Source organism: Taeniopygia guttata, chromosome 8 (genome assembly GCF_048771995.1).
Source record: "Taeniopygia guttata chromosome 8, bTaeGut7.mat, whole genome shotgun sequence".
Taxonomy (NCBI): Eukaryota; Metazoa; Chordata; class Aves; order Passeriformes; family Estrildidae; genus Taeniopygia; species Taeniopygia guttata.
The window spans coordinates 3,159,419-3,181,925 of record NC_133033.1 but is presented as its reverse complement, the minus strand read 5'-3'; the positions used below and the strand labels follow the sequence as shown (position 1 = coordinate 3,181,925).

Below are 22,507 nucleotides of genomic sequence, written 5' to 3'. Positions count from 1 at the left end.
CTTGGAGGAACAAAGTCGCTCTGGCAGCACTGCAGCAGGATGGAAAGCTGTTTCCCTGTCTGTTGTGTCCTGTGGAGCACAGCAAGGAGCACTGGTGTCACAGCCACGTGCTGGGCCATCACCACAATCTGTCCTACACCAGGACCCACGTCTTTGAAGATATTTAGGTACTGTAAGACCCAAACTACTTAGTTTATCCATTTCATATGCAGAAATTGCTTTCAGCTCGACTGTTTCAGAAGAACTTGTTTACCAAATAACAGCTTTGCTGCGTGCCAGGGACCTGTAGCTGGTCCAACATCCATGCAAAGTAACACCTGCAGGCTCAGCCTTACAGGCAAGGACAGCACAGAACAGCATCATGGAGGGGTCTGGGTTTTGGGGCTACTTTCCCTCTATTCCTTTGTAAGACAGATGTGCAAACCCCCAGAATTACAGCTTGCAGGTGTTTTTGAATGGCTGGCATTTTAAAAACTGTAACTTCAGGAAAAATTCTACTAATTACAGTAAATTTATTAAAAGCAGTAAAATTAACAGGATTAAGGAAGAAAAGCAGCTGTCTTTATTTCTTGATCAAACATCTCACTGAGATCATCTGGCAATCACTGGTCTGTACACCTGTCCACTGCCAGCATCTGCTGGTGAGGACATTCCTTGAGCAGTGACAGATAAACCTTTGTACCAGTGTTGCAGTCTTTATATGAAACTAGAACCCAGATGAAAATGTTTGTGAGTTTTGGGTCGCAGAAAATCTAGAACTAGATCTGCTACAGAAAACTGAAATTTGGTCTGATTTGGACCTACCAGATCAAACTCCTCACTCCATGTGGCTTTTCAATTTTATTTCCAGCACAGCAACATTATTCAAATTTCACTCAATTGAAAGATGCAGCTGTTTCTATTTTTGGTGTATCCCTGTTAGAGAATAGGAATCAAACAACAATTCTGCACTGTTTGGTGATCAGCAGTATTCTGTCTGTAGATAATTTTCACTCATGGGAAACAGAAGTCAGGGGAGCAATATCTTAGGTGCTTCTGCCCTTTAATACTGCAAAACCGCTGTAATGTTATGTTTTCTCTAAAACAGACATTTCTGAAAGCTGAGGCAATTTTCAGGGGATGTAACTAGATCATAGACAAGCCTGTAGCTATGGAATAGATAATTTTCCTTTTCTAGGATGCCTAGATAAAAAAAAAAATTTATAGGGGTAAAACAAAACGACAAAGCAAACACCCCTGCCCCCAAACCAATAACTAATCTCCTTCATGAAAATTAAATAATCTAAATAAATCCTGCCCTGGAGGATAACTGAACTCCTACAGGTAGAAGGAGGATCACTCTGTGTTTCAAAGTGCTTTAGGGCTCTGAAGGCAAAGCAGAATCACCAGTGCTGACCCCCAGTTTCTTACTGGAAAGCAATGATTTCTGTAATTACATTTTAAAGGAACAAATACTTCCCTTGCTTTTTTTTTTTTTTTTTTTTTTTTTTTTTGAGATCAATATCCACTGAGACTAGACACGTACCAAACAACTTCTTCATCAACAGCTTGACTCTGACAGTGGAAGTTATCCAAAGTCACTTCTTTAGTTCCTCCTAAAGCAGAAAATGACAATTCCCCCTGCAACACATCCCCTCTAAAGAAACACTCACAAAGGCTATTTTGGCAAACCAAAGACCACCTTCAGTGTTCCCATGGGCAATGGGAAGTATCTCATGGACCCAAACCCTCAGGAGCAGCCCAGCACTGCCTCTTTCCCTGGCAGCAATGATGTGAAACACAAATCCCAGTCTCAAAATCAGGATTTTTCATTTCCCATAGGTCTGTGGCCTCAGCCAGATGCCATTTCCATCACTCCTAATGGTGCAATGACCCCTGCACCCCACATGAAGGGAGAGTTCATCTCCCTTGAGAAAGTCCAGGATTGAACCAGGGCTCTCCATTTCCCTGGTTTCACCACTGCCAAGAGCAGTTCAACACTTGGTTGAATTGATGAAAAAGAAAACTTCTGGTTGAAACATTATATATACTCTAATTACAATTAATCCATCCCCAAACGAAATATTTAATTTCCATTTTCCCAACGATGGCTTTATTTGGGAGCTGTACATCGAGAGGGAAAGGATTTCTATTTTTCAACAGCAAAACATGATGTTTTCGAATGTACTTTTTCAGTTGGAAAATGACAGGATGGAAAATCCACAGCTATCTCTACTTATAACACATCATGGTTAGGTGTGTGTGCATAGCACTTAGCACAGCATAAAACATAACATAGCACATAACACATCCAGGTGGGTGTGCATATGGCATGGGCACAAAAAGTAAGTTTTAGAGACAAAGTTTGAGAACACAGAAACTATTGGAAAAGGAGGGTTAAATAGCAGTCAGATCAGATGGTACAAAGCAAGCTGTGCTTTCTTCATCTCAGGGAAAGTTAAAATACAAAAAAACCTGTTTGCAGGTGATGCTGAAAACACTTTGGAGGTCCCTCCATTTATTGTTTGGTACAGGGAGACCTGGTGCAAGAAACATTTGAAATACAAAGTCATTTGTACTGGGGGAACAATATGCAGCCCTGAGCAGAGAAAAAGTCAAAACTCCGCTGATGTTTCTGAGTCAGAGGCAAGTGCAACTGGTCAGATGTGCCACACACTTCTCCCTTTCCAGCTGAAAATAACACTGCTTCCAAATTTTCTGGGAGCATGAAGATTTCAACAACAGCCTCAGCAGAACTGCCCTATGTTGTGTTGTTTACTTTTGAGGAAATTGTTGACTGCTTTCCATTTTGCCACATGTGAGACAAAACAATCCACTATCCTTTTCTCCAGTAAAATTGTTTAATATTCCAAGTTTCTTGTGTGATTTAGAAGGGAACTGTTTCCTCGAGCCAGCCTCTCCTGCTGGGGGGTGGAAAATGCCTGTTCCTGGCTTGGTTTAGCTGCAGGATGGCAGCAGATTGGCCTTTCCAAAGCAGGAGGCTTGGGCAGCGACAGGCAAATGTGCCCAACCATCAGCCAAAAATATCACCCAAACCCAGGGCAGGAAACATTTTAAAATCATTCACCTAAAAAGGCAAAAAATATTTGCTAGGGGTTCCAGCAGTATCAGAGTTAACACAGCCATTTTTCCTGGTAAATAGGAGGAATTGCCTGGATTGCCTGAAACGGGTCAGTTATCACCCTGGGAGCTGCTGGCCAAGTCTGACCTCTCCACCTCACACCTGGGTGCAATTTCCAGCAGCCCAGCCACTGCTTCCAGTGAAATCAAAGCCCATGCAGCCGTTGACTTCTAAGATCTCCAATAGGGAGATCTCAGCTGTGGTTACCAGCTGGGCTGCGCAAGTGTCATTTTCCAAAAAACCCATCTGCCACACTGAGGCTTCAGTAGCCAAGAATCTGCTACTCACTACCACAAAACTGCTCCAGATTTTCACAGGGGTAACTACTAGCATTTACATTTTGGGAGGGACAGAGAAGGTGGATTTTAGAAACTGTTGCTTTCAGTGTTGAAAGGAAATTTTTCTCCTCCTGCGCTGGTCCAAGTCTGCCTTTTTCTCTGCTGCTTTCTTGTTTTGCTGCTCCATTTTCAGATGGGTGCCCTTGGCTTCCCAGGACCATGGGCAACCTAATGTCTTCTATATTTCTTGACATTTTGCTTCTGTTTTATGTCTCTAACTGCCTTTGATTTCAGCCTAGCTTCCCTTTTCTCATATTCAAGCTTAGAGGCAGAGGCAGCCCAGCTGAGATCTGCATCTCCAGGGATGTTAGATGTCTCCAGGGTGGATGTGTAGATTGGAGCTGGTGCTCTAGATTCCCTTTAGCATCAATGGAAAGAAATGAGTGACTATGCCATGATTTATCTGAGCTACTTGAGACATCTGAACTGAGTGGGGGGTAATTTCTGCATCACCAGCATGTCTTTCGCTCAGTTAGCAACCAATGGAGAAATCAATGTTGGGAGGGACGACTCCTCTCCTGTATCACAAAAAAATAAAATTTGAAGTGCTCTGAATGTGCCTTTCCTTTGGGAGAGTCCTGTCCCTTCACAGGTGCCTTTCTACACCCTTTGGCTCAAATTATTTACATGCACCTGCCTTCCCAGGTGATGCCACCAAGGTTCATGGACCTGGTCATGAATTTCTGCAAGGTCTGGCTGATCCATCCCCACTTATTGCCAGGGTATCTGGTGTGCTTTTTCCCCAGGAGGCCACATGAAACCTAAAATACCATCAACAACCGTGTTTGAAGAGTATGGCCATTTACACACAGGGAGGCAGGCTACAGAATGAAGGTTATTTAGTAGAAAAGGGGATTTATCATGATGGATGAAGGGCATTTTTAGCTCAAGAGGCAGCTGGTTTCCCTGCAACCAGATGGTCACAGCGTCCTGGCCAAACTTTGCATCTTGACCATGCTCCAGTGTGATGATTACGACTGACTGAACTCAGAGTTTGGCCATCATGCGAATATTAAACATCCCAGAATGATTTCTAAAGATTATTAGATTAGTGCAGCACCCAGGTCAACATCTCACCACTGAGCTCGTGGAAAAATGAGAGGCTGAAATAAACAGATTAAATCACAGACATCAGTAAAAAGCACTCTCCAAGAATGAGACACTAAACTATTAAAACTGGGCCAGGAGGGAGATGCTGGAGCCCACCTAACATACAAGGAAATTGAAATATGCACCAAATCTGAGCTCATAACTCGATCCTGATTTTACAAACATGCATTTTGTCAATAAAAACATTGGCTACAAATATCTCAACACCTCCTGCTTGTCAAAATTTGGCCTGGGACGGAAATTTAGATGTGTGAGGCGCCTCTACTACTTCTTCATAGAGATGGCATATGGTTATCCAGAATGACATACTGAACCACAGCCATAAAATCCAGCTTGAGTTGCCCTTATGCTAAATGACTCCAGCACAGATGTGTTAAAACCTGCTAATAGCAATCTTAAGGCTACTTTAGTAAAACAGCTGAGTGTGGTGGCATCTTGGGAACTTGCTGCTAAGTAAATTCCTGCTTTGGGGAGCAGCAGGAGCAAGAGGGAAAGGGTCTGGTACCTATCTGCTCTGGTCATCTGGAATTAACCTGCAGGCAGGCATCTGTCAGTTCTCCCAATTCTTTGGGTATCCTAGAGACAGCTGAGGAAGGTAGTGCATGCAAAGGAAGTCCACTCTGGAAATCACTTCTGTGCACATGAGGCAGCCTGAGCACCCAAAACCTGCACCAACAGAAACCACTCTGCAAAAAAACAGATTTTACACCCAGGTATAATATACATTTTAAGATTTATACACAGGGACCTGATGAGCCATTCAGCAAAGAAAAGAAGGAGTCAATAGGAAGATAAGTAAAAGTAAAACTACTCTCTCTACAATGCCTGCGAGTGGCTTCCGTGAATTGCTCCTCGGTGCATCCCAATCCAGGGTTCATCCGTGGAGGGAGGATCTTCCCCAGTGCATCTGCACTTCATTAGGAGTTTGTAGACTGCTAAATGAGCACCAGACCCCAGCATGAATGCACATTGTCTGAGCTGGGCTGATCGCACTGTGTGAGACAAGGGAGTGTTAAAAAAAACTGCTGTTCTTCAGTAAACATTGGAAGAGAAGACTGAAGATTAATTCAAACAGCTTGGAAAACTGAAACAAGAGAAATGAGCTGAATATTTCCAAATATGGGCTACCTTACTTCAGTATCAAGCCAGGAGAACCTTGGGGCATGGGAGCCAACCAAGCTGCAACTCCCTGGATAGCAAGGCCTTAATTAAAAGCTAAATTGCACATACATAAAAAACCCCACAGGACTCACTTCAGCCACACAGGTCATGAAATCACAGGCAATCATATGACAAACATTAGGGAACAACTGCTCTGCACACACTCACTCAACACTAGCCACAGAAACACTTGCAAAAATGCCACAACGAGCTTAAGGCTTTTAGTACAAATAAATAAAGCCACAAATAGTAACATCAAAGGAAGGGAGAAAAGGAACCACCAAGGGCTTCTTGGTGTAGCAGGGTGTTGTTCAATGAAAAAGCCAAATTAACTCCAAGAGAGAGATTCTATCCAAAGAAGATTTGGGTGCTCCACCAAATCCCTGCTTCCTTGCTTCACTCCCCCAACAACTCCTGCTAATCTGATCTGGAGGGAAGTCTTCCCCACTCCAAATCTGGCACTCATTTTATCCTCACATACAATCAAAACATGCCAACCAGCACTTGAGATGTTTTTCTTTAATACCATTAGGAGCAATAACACACCATGTTCAACATCCCATCTCCAGCTGCTTTGGAGAAAAGCAAAAACCCCAGTCAGACACCAGTCTATGCACAGGGGGCTCAGGGAGAGGAATAATTAGCTGATTTATGTAATTCCCACATCCAGCCCTGGGTTTTATTCAGCAGCCTGTGTTGGATGGTCTGAATCCCATCACCTCAAGCAGCAGATCTCCTCACACACACTGTGGCACCAGGGATGAGCACAGATGGTCCCACGTTGAGGCTGCATCCAGGAGGTCAGTGCAGGGTGATTTATCCCTTGGAGTACAGCAGACCCTGGGACTCAGCTGCTGTAATTTGGGGGCAAAACAGCTACTGCCATGGATATCTGCTGAGGATCTGTTCCTCTGTTTCAGCACTAATTTTGCCATTGAAGACCAGCAGCTTTCAATAAAAGCAGTAAGAAAAACTGTAAAAGAGAGGAAATTTATGCAGGGCAAACCAGGTGCATTGTCCCTGTTAGCAGTGCTGACCCACCACCAGCACATCATGGTGCACAACCTGCCCTTGCTGACTCTGTATTACTCATTTTGACTGAAGTCACCACTTTATAAACTTTCCTTCCATTTTCGTTTCAACTGGAGGCTTCCGAGCCCATTTCCTTTGGAAGACACACCAGCCCAAAGCTCAGCATGATGTTTGGGGATGGCAGGGTTGCCCACAGCAGACTCCTCTTAGAAGAAGGTTCCCTGTACCTGTAGGTCTTTCCCCAAGCCTTCCCTGATGGCCCATTGCATCTCCCAGGTGTGACATGGACTCACAAGCCCTTGTCTCATGGAACAGACAAATGAGGAGTTTCCCAGGAACTAATAATAATAATAATAATAATAGTAATAATAATAATAACAATAATAAATATCATCTAGCTTCACTGGTGGAAGAGCATAACCTTGCCAAAGGCAGGAAATGAGCATGTGGATGTACTCTTGAAAAAAAACCAATGTCCTTTCAAACAGGCCACAAAACAAGACAATTAAACATAGTCTGCAAGCAGAAATACACTCGGGACGATGCCTCCCAAGCCTCCCCTCTGCACCCATCACCCTGAGCACGTTGTGGATATGGGTTTGGCTGTGCTGACTGAGCTAGGAAGAGAGCAGCCCCAGCAGCATCACTGAGGGCTGGATCCAGAGGCACACGGAGCTGGATTTTCCTCCGGGGGTCCAGCTGGTGGGGATGCAGCCACACAGCTGTGAGGGAAGAAGCTGTAGCTATAAATGAGTGTTGTTCTCCATCTCCTGACGTCAAGGGAAGCTTTGCTGGCGAGCCCTGCCAAGCTCCAAGCTCCAGAGAAGCTCTCCCACCCCACACAGCCCCCACGTGAGATCTCAGCCGTCTCCCTCCCAGCCGGGCGCAGGCACCACCTCCACCCCCAGCCCTGAGCTGACGGGATGGGGGCACGTGCTGCCAAAAAGCTGCTTGCCCAGAAAGCCACTTTCCATCAGCAGCACCTCCTGCAGGACCCCAGGTTAGTGGAGGAGATGGTGTTTTTTGTCCAGGAGACCCTGGGGTGTTGTGAGTCCCCAGGTTCATGGCAGCAGGATGGAGAGGAACCATCTCAGCAGCTGCTTCACCCTCTAGTGCTTCTCAATCAACAGCTGGGCTTGAGGTGTTGCTCTTTACTTTCATTACTGACAGGGGATATCTCATTGCATTGCTCCCTTTATAGGGAGAGAGAAGAGATTTTTGTGCCTCTTCTAGAAAAGAGAAATAAATAAAATCATACAGCCATTTCCTTCTGCAAATAGTCAGGACTGAGCAAGGTGAGGCCAGGAGCAGGTAACTCTTCATAGCTGTGATGCAGGATTAGAACAACATTTCCAGCATATCCTTAAACAAACCCATGAGAGAAGCCAAAGCCACCCCAAACTTTCCCCTTCAGCCTGTAATTTTCAGACAACAAACCAATCCTTTCACTTTTCTAAAGGAGCGAAGAGAGATGCAGAGAACTGGAAAAACCCTTTATAGAAATATCAGCTGTTCCTCCTCATTCCCACCCCCAGTTCTGTTTTTTGACAAGTTAAAGTGAGGCCATAACTTATTCTGCTTTGTTCGACAGGGCTAATCACACGTGACTCTAATCACTCATGATGTTTTATTGATTTTAAGCACATTTAATCAGAAATTGGCTCGGAGTTAGATTCCTGCTAATTACTGAGAAGCAGCATTTTGAATGACTTCACAATTGGACTGCAGATTAGAATGGACAATATGTACTAAAATAATGATTCATGCATTCAGCTCCCTGGATTTATTTTGTTTATATTGGATTTTTTAATCTTTAAAGACATAATTCTGCATATGGGCAAGCAGCATTTAAAACCTTTAACACAATGGGTTTAATTTAACTGGCCAGGCTTTCACCAGAGATGGGATATGGGGGGGAAGAGTTTATCCCCAACTAATGCAGCTATTTCTTTGAAGGTCATTGGATGTGCCTTGCCCCATGGTGACACCACACACAGGTGGTGGTGGTGACACTGCCAGGAGGGGTGAGGCCACTGCTGGGGGCTCCTTTAGCGTCCCCACCAAATCCATCAGTTCTGCTCTGAAGTCAGGGTGAGCTTTCCTCAGTCATTCCTGCACAGTCCCTATTTCCACCCTCAAACCCCAAATACAAATGGCTCATTAAGACAAAGGCACCCAGCTCCGAGAGGTGCCCGTGGTGAACTGAGCTCTGCCACCACCTCACCCCTTCTGCTGCTCAAATCTCTCCACAGCACAGGGTTAAACAATTTATAATTCCATATTTCTTGACCTAAAAGCCACCTCTTCATGGAAAATCAGATGGTTGCTGATCACAGTCTGGAAACAGATTTTGGTTTTTCAACAGCTGCAGGTGTCTCTTCTCCACCAGTGTCCAGGAGATCTCTGGCAATGTGGCTGCAAATGCTCCAGTGACATTGTCCATGCTCAGAGAGAGCTGTGGCCAAGCACAGACCTTTCTCAGCTCTGCAAAGCTTCCTCTGCCTCCTGGGAAATACTGATCCATGAGCAACAGGGAAGCTGGAGGCTGGCAGAGAGGCTAGACTAGAGACTACCAGCTATTTGAACTGGTAGGAAAGGAAAATTTCCTTTTGATTGAAAACAGAAACTTTCCACTTCCATCTCTACTGTTTTATTTTTGTTGGAAAACAAGAAGTCACACTGGGGAAGGCTCTTTCAGTTTTCAGCTAAAATTTTTAAGTTTTGAGTTATAAAGTCAAAATTTTCCATTAAGAAAAGGAATCTTTTTTCCCCCCAACGCAATTCCACTGGGAATACTTACAGCAATCTTGCCAGCCAATTGATTTAATACAAAAACAAGCCTAAATTCAGAATGATGCACAGAATACTCTGCAATAACCAGTGTCTAAAAAGTGACAGCTCAAAAGTCTCCTGTTCTGCTCCCGCTCGTTTCCATGGGTCTGTGACACCCCTATTTAGTGACTGGAACTTGCTCATGAATGATGTGAAACCTGAGTTTCACAGGAAGCTCACAGGAAGTTTCACAGGAAAATTCACCACTGGCCTCCCAAGGAACCAGCCTGCAAATCTGTGCTAATTCATCCTACAGGGAGAAGTGGTGGGATTTTCACTCTTCAAGTGCTGTTGCACCCTGTAAGATGGCAAGGCTCCAGCCTTCATGTAGGACTCAAACTGTAGTAAGTCCAGAATGTAACTCTGACTCCTGCATCCTTCCCTTCATCCTCACAACCCTCCCCATTCCCACTGTGCTGTTTCGCTGTCACTGCAGAACAAGATTTAGAAGCAAAAGGAACTCTCACCCTGAGTGTAACTTCACAAGTTATAAAAAGGGAATATCTCTTTGAGTTGGACTCCTTTATTATTTCTTCTTTCCTCCTTTTTATTTTTCATTTCTTCATTCATTCTTTCTTCTGTTCTTTTAGTTGTCCTTTATTCTTTCTTTCCTTTTTACTTTCCCAGGAGTTGGATTCCTAGAATCCTGTGAGTCCTTTCTAATCTGGATTTTCTAGAACTCTATAAAACTCACTGCATCCAGCACTACTGGGTGTAGGTGTTCACAGCCCTGAGGAGTGTTGTTTTAGTAGTTTTCTGAATGGTCATGAGTGACAAAACAGCAAATCTGTGTTCTTCCACTCACTGGTTGACTCCAACTTCAGAGTCTTCAGTGAGAAGTACAGGCCTGAAATTATTCTGAAGTTACAGCACCTACAAGAATTTTACCAGATGGAAACGTGAAAAAAGATTGCTGATTACTTCTCAGATGCATTGCTCATTTGTTCAGAGTAATTACTAGATGCAAAACCAAAAATAGACCCTTTTCCTTTGATCTTCTCCACTTGGAGTCTGCACATGACAACGCAGAGCACGTATCTGGATGTTCTGTACTGAAGCTGCCACAGCTTTCATTCAAAACCCAGCCAGTGTTTCTCATCTCACCTATGAAAATTCAAATGAAGGAAAAACCTGTCAAAGGACACTGACAAGCATCAACCTGTCCCATCTCCTCACAGTTTGCATCCTCCTGGTGGGGGGAAGAAATCACTTACAGAATTTGGAGCAGCTCAGTGATGAGACTGTGTTGTTCTCCTCTGGTTATTTAATCATTTGATAAAAAATCTGCCCTGAAGCCGGCAGCCAAGGTCTTTGAAGTCCCACTTTTGGGATTAGCCCTTTGGGATTAGCCTAGGGCAAAGGGTGGGGAAGAAGAGTGGTTTCCAGTAGGTGTGGTCCAAGGGCAGAGCAGATGAAGCCAGGGCAGAGCTTGGCATCCCTCTGTGTGTGAGAGCCAGGGGAGAGCTGGCAGCAGGAGCTCAGGGGTGCTGGAGATGCTCAGGAAAAAAATGCTACCAAAGTGACCCAAGGGACACAGGCCAGTTGATTGCTCCAGAAAAGGAGGAGATCCTCTTACAGTGCAAAGCTGGCTGAGCACAACATGCCAGCCACCCTGCTCCAATGTTCCCAGAGCAGCAGCTGCCTCACTCCCCTCTGGAGCTCCAGCACCTTGGCATGGGCACCTGACCCCCAGGGAGGGGCTGGGAATGACTAACCAGTACCTGGAGTTTTCTCTGCAGGCTTTCTAGAAAGGCCATATTAAAGGAAGATAATATGGATCTGTTGCTCATCAATGCCTGTAGAGACTTGTCCTCCTTAGATGGTTTTGGTAATGTAGCACCAAGAGCTGGACTAGATTACAAGGCCAGGAGTGAAATGGAGGGTGGAGAAGCTGGAAATCACACTGCTGTAAGCATTCTTTTGGCTTGTAGCAAAGCTTCAGCACAATGATACAGTCCCAAATTCAACCACCAGCAAATGAGTCCTCTTCCCCAGCAGCAGCACTGAGGCTGCTCAGTGAATGGCATCAGACCGGTGGGATTGTGGTCAATTTTCCAGCTGTACATTCAACAAACCTCATTCTTTATGCTGGGCATTAGCATTGATATCTGAATTAGAGATTAGGCAATACTATACATTATTTTCAGCCAGGCATTAATTAAATCTCAACATTTCTGAGAGGCAGCTGATATAAAGGAAGACATTCATTTCAGCAAGGTCCAAATGAACAAGCTCCTCATTTGTTTCTAGGTTTGCTTCATGGTGGAGTGAAAAGTAAGCTGGGAACTACCTCTGGCAAATCCTTTTAACTGCCTGGTAATAATGTATATTAGATACTCTCCAGAGGTTCTTTGTGCCAACCACTGCTCCTTCCTCTTCAAATCCTGGAATTGCCTTTTCTCTGCCCAAAGAGTAGGTCCCAAAGGTGGCAGCAATGTCCCTTTCAGTACATTGCTCAAATGAGCTCTGCAGTGCTTTGTTCCTGCCGTTCCTTGGGCTGGAGAGAAGCAGCACAAAGCCCGTGGCACCATGCTGGAAAAGAAGGAAAACCCTGTTTGTGTCTTAGCATGGTGAGGGAGGCAAGGGGGGACAGGACTGTGAGTTTTGCTCCAGCTGGCTGCAAACAGGGGGTGTGAAGGAGACCCAGCAGGGATGAAGATGGGGCAGCAGAGCTGATGTGTCCTGGAGATTGAAGTGAGAGTCTACTGGCAAACATCTTCAGGGGCATTCTTCCCAGGAAAATGGGAAATCTGCCATCAAAAAGCCCCAAAGCTGAACAAAACACTGACTTCATTGGAACTCTTCACTGGCAAAACTGCTTACAGATTTACTCACTGTCCTCACTTGTCCATGGTGCTCATGCCCACATGTACATGGCTACAGAGAGACCTGGGGATGTCCATGCCATTCCCACAACAGGACATTTTCCATGGTTTCTTGGCTTTTTCTGGGGCAGTGAAACAGCTGGAGCTGCCCACAGCTGCTCCCTTTGCTTTCTCAAAATCTGCTGTTACTTGTTTGGGTTTATTTAAAGTCTCTTTCTTCCTGTTCACTTTTATTCTGCTTTTCTTCATCAAAGTCCTGCTTGGGCCGAGGAGGGATTTTGAGACCTGGAGGGTTTCCACGGGTCTGGCTTGTATTAGAAGGGGCAATTTCCCAACCACCGGCTGAGTTTCAACATTCCCTGTCTCCTTGCCTCACTGAGGAAAACCAGGGGCACACATGCAGCCTCCTGCAAAGACTCCTTTTCCAGCAAGATGAAATCAAGGTGAGGGAATTTGGACAAGTTCAACAGAGCGGGCTGGGATGGAGAGTTGCTGCTGGCATGCTTGGAGTTGAGATTTTTCAGACTGAGGTTAATTTCTACAGCTCTTCCTCCATCCTCCTCCCTCCCTGCAATCACAAGCCCATGATCACAGCAATCCCCATTTGCACTCTTCACAGGGGGCTCTTGCACAGGTTAAAGTGACATTCTCAAAACAGTGCCGGTGCCACAATAATAATATAAAAACCATCATAAATCTGGGGTTTGCTTTTCATTGTTTCAGTGCAGTTCAAGCTAGTCAAAGAAGTAACATGTTGTAAAAATCAATGAAATAATAAAATAAAAGAATTTCTTAGACACAAGATACTCCACCCCTGGGAACATTTAAGGTCAGGTTGGATGAGGCTTGGAGCAGCCAGGTCTAGTTAAAAATGTCCCTGCTCATTGCAGAGGGATTGGACTAGAGGATCTTTAAAAAGTCCCTTCTAGACCAAATTTTCTATGATAAGCATGCCAGATATTCCTCTAAATAACAGCTTTGGTGTCTTTCATAATTTGGAGGAGACTTTCCTCCTAGTCCTTCTCATGGATTAAGTTCCATCCCATACCCACAAAAAAACCCCAAATCCACTGGGCAATGATCTCTGTGTAACGCAGGACAGTGTGTGGCTGCTTAAAGCCAGATGAGTCCCAGAGTGTTGGAACTGAAGCCCCCATTTCCCCCTCCCAACTCCCCTGTTGCAGGTTCAACTACACAATATTCATTTTAGTCCCCCCCGTGTGCCTCATGTCCAGTGGATGTTGCATTTTAAAAGGTGCCTTCGTGCAATTCAGCATCAGCAGCTCGAGGAGACGTTCTGCAGAGCCAGCAGTTTTTGCAGGGAGCCACGAGATGGCGATGGAATAGAAATTTCCATCCAGGGGAAAAGAAAAGCAGTTCTGGGTTATGGAGAAAGGACTGAACCCCGTGCATGCTGAGCCCTCTGCCAGAAAGTAAAAACAGAGAGGTGTTGAAATTTTACATTATTTAACGTCTCTTTTTTGGACAGAGCATATACTGGTTTATTTATAGATTATCAAATATCTGAAGCATAGGCCAGTTTTTCCTTTTCTTCTATTTTTTTTTTTAAGATTAGTATATACTTTAAAATCTCCTAGATTAGAGCAGAAACTTAATCCTACTATGACAAATCAAGTCACCATTAAGGGGCAGTAAACTGCTTTTAGAGTTTGCTGTGTAAAAATAATTTAGAAAGGTATCTTTCCTTTTGCAGCTCCATTTCTCAAGAGGTACGTCCATCATTGATCAGCCCACTGAAGGGAATTTTGACACAAAGTGAAAAATTAATTAATTAAGATTTTTAATTAAAACACAGAGAGGCATGGGAAATAGGGAGCAGGTAGTTGCAATCCCTTTACCCTCTGAGCTCACCCCGTCTCACAGGATGGTGTGACTGGGATTCGGAAGGCAGGATGAACAAGTGTGGCTGGAGTTTACAGTCTGGATGTCAAGAATGGTCTGAGTATTGTTACTTAACCCCCCCCTACTTTATCACCTTATTTTTGCTTATAGTCTTTCCCCCCTGCTGGAAACCTATCCATAGGCAAAGGTGCAGTCCTTTTTATTTAATGAATGAATATTCATAAAATGATTTAGGTTGAAGGGAACCTTAAAGCTCATTCAGTTCTACCCCTGCCATGGCCAGGGACACCTTCCACTACCCCAGGTTGCTCCAAGCCCTGTCCAACCTGGCCTTGGACACTTCCAGGGATCCAGGGGCCACCACAGCTTTCCTGAGCAATGTTTCTGTGACCACCCTCACAAGGCTCTTTGATCATTCCTGTGATTATTCTCAGCATCAAGGAGTAAAGTTGGCAATTTTATACAAGGGGAACCAAACAAAAATTGAACTGTTTTCAAGTGTTTGCAAAGTAGAAAAAAAAAAAAAATCCATGTCCAGCATGTCCATCCTCCCTCTGAAACTGCTCAGGGAATAAGTACTCAACTCCTAAACCCATCAAACATTTTCTTAAAATGTGACTTTTAAAGGTAATCCCATTAAAAAACAGTTTTCCTCTTCTTTGAGTCTCTGTCCCCCCAGCTGCCACAGTGCAGGGCATGAGAGGAGCACCCACTTCCCACCAGCCCCTTTGACACCACACAGGAAGAGGTGGCAGTTTTCACCTTCCTTCTCCAGAGTAATCATATTTCTACTGCTAACCTCAAATCTGGGGACCTATTAAACTGAATGAGGATAAAGGTCCAAATTCTGAGTCCATAATTCAATTAGGACTTGCACAAATGCAGCTTCAAAGTGCCCTCATGAAGATTTGCCCTGCAAATTTAAACCTCCCTTTGCAAATCTGCCCTTTAGGTTCCTGCTTGAGAAGGAGATGGGAGACAGCTTGAGGAGATTCATTTTTCCTCTAGTTTATATATAACTTGCTAAGCTTTTTATTTTTTCAAATGAGCTTACTATGTCCAATTTAAGTCAAAATTTAATGATCCCTGCAGTAATTCATTTAAGGATACAGCTTCCATAAATGGCGTAGCATAAGTCAGGAAATAACTGTCCTTGTCCGCAGCACAATCATTAATCAACTTTATTAAAATCAGGATTGGCTGAGGAGGTTTGCATAATAAAAGACTCAGAGACTTTTCCAGGACTAAAATGGACCTGAGACCAAACTTTGGGTATTTCGTCCCCACTTCCCCAGGACTTTGCTCCCCATGTAACTTGGGAGCAGCCAAGTCCAGAGTTCATGGTTGGCTCACATGTGGAATTGGATGGGATGATAGTGGTCCTAAAAAGGGTTAAAAAAGACCAAAGTTCCTAACGTAGACAGGCATGTTGCTTTGCACTTATGGAGGGAAGGGGATGTGGGAAACATCCTATTTCTGGCAATTTTAGTGGGGCTTCTCAATGCTTTGGTGTAGGGATGATTTCTGGATGAGGCATTAGCCTCAGAGCAAGTACCTGGAGTTATTTTACATTATGCTATTTTAAATTATTATATATTTTATTTTACATCTTCATCTTCCCCTCGGGTTGGGCAAGGCCCTGAATGCCTGCTCTGCTTGGTGATGCTCTGAGTGGCTGAGCCCCTTGGCAATCAGGGGAGGCAGGAGCAGCCCAGGGTGCCACCACGAGGGACCAATTAGAACTCTGGATCCAATTAGCAGTAGCTGTGATTTGTGTGCAGCCCCTCTGTACATATGGCTACACTGAACTTTCCCTCTGTTTCAAATGTCCTCACGGAGCACAGGCGAAATGAGAGTAAGGAACATTTGTCTGGGTTTTTTTTTTTTTTAAGCCTTTATCGTGATGGACGAGGAACCTTTTACATCATTCTCCAGCTTGCAAACAAATTAGGTACCTTCATCACCTTCCCCTGATAGTGGAGCTGGCAAGTGACGGTGCGATGAGCTGCTGGGGAGAGGGTAAGGGGTGTGCAAGTGTTTCATTGGACATCATCAACCAAGTTTGCTGGAAATAAAATATAAGTGAAGTCAGATGCTGAGGGCTTAAGTGTCCATGCATTAACCAAGATGGTTTCCATCTCGTGGAGCAATTTGGGCTCCGGCCATTTAGGGCAGGACAGGAATTGTTACTCATTTTAATGGATGCTGGGCATCCAAATCCCTTCGGTGGCATTGAAACCTCTCATCCCTAATTTCTATATGTTTCAGTCCCTCACACGCAGCCAACTCCTGCAGGGCACTCCAGGAAGGCTGATGAAAGTGTTGCTGGTATTACCCATAATGATCTTCAGTTTCATTGAAGAAATCAGACCAAGAAGAAGAGAAAGAAAGGTCCAGGTCTGTTGACAAAATGTCAGGGAGATGAATTGAGCTGGTTCCTTCATCCCCATCAGTGGCTGCAGCCCAGAAATAGAAGATCCCATCACCTGCAGCCCACCAGCAGCCCCTAGCTCAGAGTTTCACAGCAATGAGGCAGCAGCAGGGTTGGCAGCAGAAGGGGACAATGCAGGGCAGGGCAGGTCCTGCTGCTGCTAACCAGGGATGCTGCCAGCACTGGGGAGCAAGGCTGTGATGAATGACTGAGAGCTCTTCAGCACAGCCCAGGGGTCAGGTCTGCCACTCTCTCCTCCATCTAGGGGGATTTTGATGGCTGGGTGTCCTTCCTTGATAATGGGGTGGATTACCAACTCCAACCCAAAAGGAGGAGATAAAACCACTTTATAGGATGCTTTAAAAAATAGTCATCTAGCTGGAAAGTCTCTGTTAGGAAAAAAGGCAGTCTTGGAGAAGAAACCCCTGCAGACATTCATAGCCCTGACAGAATTGTTTAAGGTAGAGTAACAGGAAACAAGGGCCCAGATTTTTTCCGAAATGAGCTCTTTCACACAGCAGCTGGCTGGCAGTCAGCTCCTAGAGACGAGTGTGGGGAGAGGTTGTAAGTAAGTCAGGGGAGCAGCAAAGGGGGCTGAAGGTTGCATGACATCACGTTGGGTCAGAGTGTCTGAAAAAAACCCAAATAGTTTCTCCCTATTTGATTGAAAAGTGAAAGGGGCAATTCCCCATCCCTTCTTTTACAGGTGGTTCAATTTGTCTTTCCTTGGTGGGAAGCAGGCAAAGTTGGGCAATGTTATCTCTAGAGGGGAAGGGAAAAGTAGGTGATGTTTTCCAGAAGTGGAAAATTCAGCAGAATTAAATTTGATCCTTGGAAAAAGATAAACATCTTTAAATGCCCAGCCCAAGTGCTGAAGTCACCGTAGCTGACCCACAGAGAGGAAGAATGGTTTTGTGGTTAAGGCACTTCACTGCCATCTGAAAAATCTGGGTTTGATTCCATTAGCCACAACCTCCCTGTGTGCTCACAGACAAATCTCTTCCTATCTTTTTGCCCAGATCACTGTTCATAAAATGGGGTTGAGAACTCTTCTTTTCTCACCGATAGTGCTGCCCATGAGGAGTTTGCAGCCGTGGTGAAGTCCACACATTGTGGATTGAAGCAACAAGTTTCAGGAGTGTGTCTCCTTGAGAATGACTTTATCTATTCTTCATGGAAGGAGCTGATTCCCCACTTGAAAGCAGAATATTGTAGCCACAATTCACTCCTATTCACGGGTCAGGATTTGAAACCAGTTCTTGTATTAAAAAAGATGAATCATAGCACAAAAATGACTTAATTAGCTGTGTAGACAGCCCGTGTGAGCACAGAATACCCCGAGCGAGGGTCCTCTCCAGCCAAACATCGTCCTTTAGGGAACTTGGCATTCCTTCCAGGCTGTGTGTCAAGGAGACTGAGCAACTTTACATCAACACAACATGGATTTTCCTTCTACCAAACTACTCTGCAATCTGTAATTTTTAACCTCACAAGTTTGAGATTGTACCTTAACATTTGCAGGAAGCAGATGGCTTCTGCATACTGCCAACCTGTTGTTACAAAAGCATCTTCCAAGAATTGTTTTCTACCCACAGTCGCTAACCATAATTAACCTTTCATATGATTTAATAAACAGCAAAAAATATTTGCCATCTCATATTAATAAAGAGAGCTTTTCAGGACATTTTTTCCTCCCTCTTCAAGAACGCAGAATCTGCGGTAATTTTTGTGTGTGTTTGTTTTTATTGCCTTTCAAATTATTTAGGGATGCAGTTCACCTATGCTGATTAAAGCTGAGAAGGACAGCAGAACAGTGGATGAGCAAAACATCTTCTGGCATGGCACAAAGTGACCTTTTATTTAAGGAAAAAATGAAATTTGGGTGAGAAGCATGACTGCTAAGCTTGGGGCAGTGAGGGAGTGCAGAACCCATCGACAGACACAGTTATATCAAGTTGTGTTTTCCAGCTTTCCCACACTCAAGATTTTAATGCTTCATGGAGTTTAAAGTGATAATAATAGAGTCCTGTAGTACTTTGACATTTTTTATATTGAAAAACTTCACTGAATGGTCATTTTTGGGCAGAGTGCTCTCTCTCTCTCTCTCTCTCTCTCTCTCTCTCTCTCTCTCTCTCTCTCTATATATATATATATATATATATATATATATATATACACATACCATGGTGACAGACAGTCTCCAAAGTGCCTGGGAGACAGCTAAGTGAAAAGTGGGATATTACCATGATTTTATTAATGAATGAAAATGAAGATGTTGGCTAAGACTTACCCCCATATTACAGGGGAAATGAAATGGCAGATATAAGTAAAAAGCTGGCATGGGGGACCAAAGTACATCTTTCTGTCTCTGATGGGCAGTTGCTTTAGCTTAGGATGTCAAAGGCTTTCTGAAGAGCTGAAACTATAAAATAAATATTCTCTTGGTTTAACCAATTTCCATAATGGGGGTTAGGGAACACTGTCCCTGCTAGGACAGGAGAACTTCTTTAATTAATATTTCTCATAACTGTTGAGTGCTCATCATCCATGAATATGATATTGTACCTTTGAAATTACAAATACAATTATGATGATAATTGCTTAGCTATAAAAAAATAAAATAAAATAAAATCATATACATACAAAGACTGAGCTGCAGCCCAGGAAATGATTCCAGGAGACGATCCCAGGTTTTCTGCTTCCTCCCTGGGTTTGCTGGTAGATTGGAATTTGCCAAATGGTGTTTGGTTCTTGTTTATTATCAATGTGCTGCCAAGACTGAAATGGATCAGCTTCAATTAAGATGGATGCACATCAAATTATTGCAAGCCCAAGGAGGCTGACTTTGTAGCTGAAAATAAAATACAGTAAAATAATTTTTAAAAAATTGCTTTCTGAACCTAGAAATTAGGTAAGGAAAATCAAAGATCTCAAAGAGACAATGCTTTTTTTTTAAATTAAGGATAAAACTTCTGTTTTTATAAATATAATATGCAACTGATATCAACCAAGCAGTTGCAATGTTTTCTCTGCATCACATTTCAGATGTTGACTCATATATTTGCTTGCCTGGAACACAGCAGAAAAGCACCATTTTGCTAAAGATGTCATTTATTTAACTATTTCTGGTAGCCTTTTCCAGTAATTAATGCTTCTGTTATGCCAGCCTGTGGGTACACTCCTTATTCTGCTCCATTTTGTGATAATTTTGTCCTAATCTTGCTCTAGAGATTTTTTTTTTTACTGTTAGATTTTATCTAGTTTAGCACAGCTTAAAAAAAAATTATTCCCACTAAAAATTATTTTCCTGTGGAGGCTGTGAACACAAAACATTTATCATTACATTGACACAAGTTTGGAATATGCAAATGTGGTTTTTACCTTTGTAGAGCTCAAGGAAATACAGGATATACGAAATACAGAATCAGTAATGTTTTATACAATTCTTCTCCTCTTTGCCTGGTACCCCAAGGTGCCCTCTCTGACTCTGAAAATTCAGAGTTTGTTGCTGCTGTTGTCCTTGGAAACATTTTTTTAAGCCCAGTTTACAAGGTCTAACCAACTGAATTTAATTTTCTTTCCTTTCCAATTTAGTTTAAAATTCAGGTGGCGGTTTAGCCATTGACCTTCTGAATTTTCTTTTTCCTGTCCAATGTCCCATTATAATTACTACTACTACTACTAACACTACTACTACTATTATTATTATTATTATTATTATTATTATTATTATTATTATTATTATTATTATTTGAAGGTGTTTTCTTGCTGTTGTTTGTTTATTTAGCCTGCTGGGATGTTTTTTCCACCTTTTTCCTACAGGATGGGTTAAACAGTCATTCCCAGCACTTTTTGGACTCATTGGATCCAGCTCAAATCCACGGGACAAACATTTTGTTGCCACAAGAGCCCCGAGGATCTATAATCTGCAGTTCCTTTCAGTCCCCTGGCAGCCGTTTCCAGCCAGGGCGTGTTTTTCGGTTTTTTGGAAGAACACGTTTTCATTCAAGAGATGTTACAGCAAAATTCGAGCAAGGTCTGCAGTGGTCTGTGTCCGAAGGCAACAAAGCCAGCTTTCTCCTCGGGTTTGGGTTTCTTTTCAGCACTTACCAACTTTGTCTCACAACACCCTTGAGGAGGCAAAAGCGCTTTTTGTTCCTTTATTAACAGGCGAGGGAAGCAGGACATTAAAATCCTGGTGGTGCAGCAGGAGGCAGCTCTGGGGACGCCTTGGCGGGGCAAAGGGGGGGTTTGGGGTGATGCTTTGGGTACCCCCCGGCCCCTGCTCACCTTACCCACCCTAACCTCCTCTCACAAATTTATTCCCTCAAAATTCAAAGCCACAAAGCTCTGGGAGACCTGCTTTGGTGGGAAGGCAGAGGATTTGTGGAATTATTTTTTGTCCCTCTCCAGCCTGCACATGGCCCCGCCATTGCTGCCACCCCTCGCCAGTTTTAAGGCATTTATACACAGATCCCTGTGGAGGAAATGGTCTCTTTTTGTCCCGCATTGCAGATGGCAGCTATGAGAGAGGAAGATTTATGTCACTTGCCCAACTTCGCCCTGGAAGTCTTTGGCAGAGATTTGCACCCGTCTCCAACCTCACGTAACAATTTGTGGCCATCGCTCCTGGCTCCACTTCAGCCTCTCCTCTCTCAAAGCAGGGATAAGGACAATTGCCATCTTTCACCCTTTTACAACAAATCTCATGATAATTTATTAATTTTTTTTTTTGAACCCTCTCTTTAAAATGGCTTGAGACTGCGGAAAACTACACTTTTATTAAAAGGTAAATTAAAGTTATGAACAAAAAGGCTGAAGTAGAAAGACTAGAAAACTGTAATAGTAACAGAAAAAAATTCAACATTAAAACAACAATCTGCTGCTCCAAGGGTCATCCTGTGATTTACATGGAGTAATTCATGATTTTTTAGCACGGTTGCCGGGCAGACCTTAAAGATTGATGCCTCTGAGGGAATACTAATTTTAAAAAGTATTCAGCTCCTCATCAGATGTTGAGGAGTATGGCATGCTTTCACTTCTCCCTGCACATTAGCCAAATTAAATCAAAATAAATATCAATGAAAATATTGCCCAGGACATAAAACCCCATCCATTTGTGCTATATCCATATGCTGCTTTACGAGATGCTGGGTTTCGCTCCTGCTCCGCTCTCCGCTGCCAGCCCCGAGCGTGCAGCAAGGCGCAGAGTCCCCGATGTGCTTTAGGCATTCATCCCTCCAATACTGCACCCCGGGGCCTGCCTGCAGTTTTGTTCTCACCCTGTATCTTCGCCAGGTTTGTTTGTGCCCACAGGCAGCAGCCATGGCCTGGCCAGCGCCTGCCAGGCCAGCTCCAGTCCCGGCCACCGGCTCAGGCTGTGCCGCCGTCGCTGCGGGACCAGCCGTGAGGTGCATTCCTGCCAGCAAAAAGTACAGTTGCTAAAAGGTGCTTTGTTCGTTAATTATCTTAGGGTGGTTTGGACAAAGTAAACATTGCCACGTCCAGGAAGTTGTTTCTGAGGGATGCTGGTGCATTCGCACCCCGCGGGGTCCCTCGCTGTGCATCTGCACCGAGGCGCCGCGCAACCTGCAAAGCACGGAGCGCCCGCGACAGAAATCATAAACCACAGCTCAGGGTTTGGAAATGCAACCAATTTGTGCTGGCTCAGGAGCAAGAACGGCGATTTCTGCTTTTAAAACCGGTGCAGTTTTTAGGATAATGTGATTAGAGATTCAACATTTCCCCCTCTCATTATTATTTAGCTCCCTCATTTGAATGCTCAGGTTTTAGG

The 22,507-nt window shown here is 43.9% G+C and overlaps 1 long non-coding RNA gene across 3 annotated transcripts in view; it reads right to left on the bottom strand.

Moving 5' to 3' along the window:
* The window catches only part of LOC115496127 (uncharacterized), a 48,429-nt gene that overhangs the window by 8,940 nt on the left and 16,982 nt on the right, over positions 1–22,507 (bottom strand). For all 3 annotated transcript variants that reach the window (XR_012057097.1, XR_012057096.1, XR_012057098.1), the window contains one exon: positions 19,357–19,564. This is a non-coding gene — a long non-coding RNA (uncharacterized lncRNA). The remainder of the gene's footprint in view (positions 1–19,356; positions 19,565–22,507) is intronic.